Source organism: Trachypithecus francoisi, unplaced genomic scaffold (genome assembly GCF_009764315.1).
Source record: "Trachypithecus francoisi isolate TF-2019V2 unplaced genomic scaffold, Tfra_2.0 Lachesis_group19, whole genome shotgun sequence".
Classification (NCBI taxonomy): domain Eukaryota; kingdom Metazoa; phylum Chordata; class Mammalia; order Primates; family Cercopithecidae; genus Trachypithecus; species Trachypithecus francoisi.
The window spans coordinates 40,593,102-40,597,270 of record NW_022681464.1 but is presented as its reverse complement, the minus strand read 5'-3'; positions in this window follow the sequence as shown (position 1 = coordinate 40,597,270).

Here is a 4,169-nt window from a genome sequence, read left to right as displayed (position 1 = left end):
CTCAGCTCCATGTTGTGTTAGAAGGAAAGAGAGGGCTCAGGGAGACCAACAGGAGAGCAGCAGCACTAGCAGCCTGTCTCCAGAAGAGCAGGTGCTGTGGTGATGAGGCCATGAGAATGGGAAATTAGAGGTGAAGAGTTCTAAATTAGAGCAGTTCTTGGCAATGGTAGGTTCCTTGGTGTAAGTCTGGGCATATGTGACAAGAATAACATAGAGGTAGAAGTCTCTAGATTTGAGACTCTCAAGGAACTCTAAGGTGAGGTTGTCTGATGGACTATGAGGATACAGAAGTCCTTGGTGATGCTAGCAGAACAAGGTACAGGAAAAGTCTGTGGTGGAGCTCCTAACAAACAGGAGATGGAGTGACTTGGAGACTGACAGACAGAAGTAACAAGGAAAGGTAGCAGGTGATTGTAGCAACTGACTGGTAGGACAGAATCTGTCTGGAAAATCCTCCATCTTAGGAGGTGGAGACTTCCTTTCATTATGAAATTGGGATTGTTTTCTCAGACTCCCTGGCAGGTGCATACAGATATGTGACTAGGCTCTGCCAATTAGACGTGCCTCCCTCAAATTGCAGCAGGAAGCTCAACCTTGTACCCATTGTGCAGGAGCCACTCTGGAAAGGGACTGCTGCCAAATCCTCATGCCCAATTACCACCTGCAGAGGCATTGGCATGGACGGCAGCTTCCAGGAGTGCCTGGTGCTAAGTGGGCTGTGGGTTTTCAGCAGACAAGGTCTGCAGATTGGTTTGGGGCATTGTTTCTGGTTGCATAGCCTGGGAAGCTATCAGTGATGCCTCTCACCCCATCCCCTTGCGCCATCGCCATGATTCTGTGGTTCTCCAGCATTTTTGAATACATTCATTTTCAGCCTACATCAGCCAGCCAGTTTCTGTTGTTTACATCCAGGGGAATCTTGACTGACACTGTGATAGAGTCAGACTGATAGCCTCTCAAAGGAAGGAGGGTTTTCACACAAGGGTGCAAGAGGAATGACTTAGAAGAGGATTTGGGAGGTGGGGCATGCTGCCCACACCTGACCCTCATCCTTGTAGATCCTCTCTGTCCTCTCGCCCCAGTACTGCTCTGTGCTTCGTGGAGGACGTCACTTTCCCTGTCATCCTCTGAGGCAGAGAGGTTCATACTGCCACCCTAGAGTTTCCATCAGAAGGGCAGGACTTATTTTCAGGTGCTGGGCAGGTCTAGGTGCTGGTGCCTGGGGTCCATAGGTTAGTAAGTCCCACATCAAGTCTAGCATTGTATCCAGAGGGTGTCCTCTATGGTCATGGCAGCAGTTCCTCTCCAGGTGCTGTACTGCAGAGGGTGTGGTTGGTATCCTCTACAAATCCAACTGGGCACCTAGAGAGAAATCCCAAAATGTAGTTGGTCAACCTGGTTCAGGAATTCTTACGTACAAGAACTAAAGGGATCCCTGAACTTGGGACTTAAAATACATAATAAAGGCCTTAAAATAGATAATAAAGAACTTGCACTTGAACTTGAACTCCCAGTGAAGAGTGAAGAAATAGGTCTTACTGAATCATGCATTACTTAATCAGAATTATAAGATAGAAATAATGTGTAAACATAGTATTTTAAGTACCAATGTGGTTCTGGTATGAACGGTCTTAGCCATGGCTGATCAGAGAATATCCTAGTGTGGGTTCCATTCAAATCTTTTTTCTGTTAAGTCACATGTAGTGAGTTCTTTTTTGCATTCTATTAGGTCCATGCCAATTAAAATCAAACAATATTTATTATATGCCCATTATCTGGTAGGCACTTTGCTAAGTACTGGGATACCACAGTGAAGGCAGCACAGTTTTCTTGAAGGGAGCTTACAATCTATCTAAGGAGACAGGCAATTACATTATGCAGAGACATGCAGGCTTGTGGAACTGTGAGGGTGCACAAGTTGCGTGGGTGCAGGTCAGCCTGGCCGTTTCTCTGTATCATCATAATACGTTATGAAGAGAGTGATCAGCTGACTTTTACGAAATGGTTCAAAATCCATGTTAATACTATTTCTATTGTCCTCTCAATTGCGTCCCCTGTTTGCTATTTCACGAGTGTATGCTGGAACCCAGAGCCACTGAAATTGCCGTTCAATTCTGTCCCAAGGCAAAATACTCCATGGATGTTCTCTGCAAATGCCTCCTTCAAAATGCATCCTGGGAACACCTCTGTGGCTCACTGAGGAGGGTTTTGTAGTCCTTGCCGGATGTAAGTTTGAGAAGAACTTCTCTAGTTATGGCTGCTCTGAAGCTCTTTCCCCATCCTGGGGGACAATTTCTCATTTCCCACTGGCTACCCACTGGATTTCTTTACTTAAGGCAAAATGCTGCCTTGCCAGATGTTTGCTGTTTCTCTGGTTTATCTCTATGATATATGGGTTCCAAAAGTATCTGAAAACTGAAGCTTTTATAATTTTTATGTGTTTTCCCTTGACAGTGTTTCCCTCTGCCCACTCATTAAATAAAAGCATTGTCCCCAATTTAGTCTTTTCTTCTCTGCACTCTCCCTCTGCTCCCTATTCCTTGGTAATGTCCTGCACATAGGCTCATAGGCTATTGCAATTTGGAAGGGATATTGAGATCACTTACTGTCATGGTTCTCAACTTCCTTTTGCTATTCTCAGTGAGATCCTTTCTGCAAAGCAGGTCTTGTAGAGTCCAATATATCAACCAAAGACAACGCTTCTGTGCTTGAAATGGGGATCAGGGCCCACGCCCTGCCTGTTGCCTCTACCCACACCCACACAGAGTCCCTAAGGCACCCAATGACACCCTAAACGAGGCTTCTCAAAGTAGGTTGGCGTCAGACTCTTCCACATGCTTGTTAGCAGACATAGCTTCTGCGTTCCATGTCCCTGCCTGCAACCCACCGAATGAAACTCTCAGGTGGGAGCCTGGGAATCTTCATTTTACCAAGATCCTCCACTGAGTCTCATATGCATAAAATTTCAGAACCACTGCCCATTACTCTGAGAGCATAATTTAAAAACTGCTCTTTTGGGACAACCCCATTATTTTACAGAGATACTCTTTGAATTCCAGAAGGATGGAGCCAGACCTCCCAGAGTACAGCTTTCTTTTCACCTCCACGTAAAAAGGTGCTGAGTCTATGTTAGACTCCCGGTGACCAGTTCTAGCTGCCTACAGGAGCTACCATCGGCATTTCAAGCGGCAGAGTTAGACTGACTCTGCCTTCTGTTCCTGCTATCTCCGCCATTCCAGGATCACAGTGGCTTCTGGAAGTCCCAAGCCTGGCCTTCGGATCTCAGGTCGTGTTTCCAACCAATGACTTTAGGTGACCCCCAGCTCCTCTGTGGTTTCCCCGTCAAAGTCCATCTCTTGCCATGGTCACCGTGTTGAAATGGACTCATCTATACAGAGCCTGCTATACACCACATCCCTTCAGAAAGACCCGCCGTGCTCACAGCTGCACTGATACCTCCACTCTCTGTCCTTCTTAACAGACTCAATGCTGTACACATTGGTGGTTTCCAGGCTTGGGAGAGCATTAGCACCACTGGAGAGGGTGTGCTTTTTGAAACACTCACGTAGACCTATGCAGAGATTCTGCTTTAATTGGCCTGGGATGGGCACTTGGCATTGGCATTTTTAGAAAGCTTTTGCCACTGCCCTCTTCCTCCCCCTTCAGGGACTCTGACATAAAACAAAGGTTGAGAACCATTGCTCTAATTTGAATAGAGTTAATTAGGGGCACGTCTGTCTCCCTGGCAAGACTGTAAGACTTGCCCTGTTCACCTTCCTATTGCATTTCTTTCTTCCTTCCTTCCTTTTTGTAATTACTGAAGGTTTACTGAGCCCCTACAGCATGCTAAGACACTATGCTGGGCTCACTGTCTTGCACACAGATGGAAAAATCTATACAGATACATTATTATTGTCATCATTTATCCCTCTTGGACTGTAATCTCCTGAAAGATCTATGCCTCGCTTTAACATGTCACCCTATATTCTGAAGGAGGGGCAGTGTGCAGTGCAAAGTATACCTACTTTGGTGTCTGACTGGCTGACCTGTGTTCATATTCAAGATCTGACATTTCCTAGCTACATGGTTGAGCAGGTAACTTAATCTCTCTCTGAACCTCAATTTCCTTAGCCATTAAAAATATTATCTATCTGTGGGATTGCTGTGAG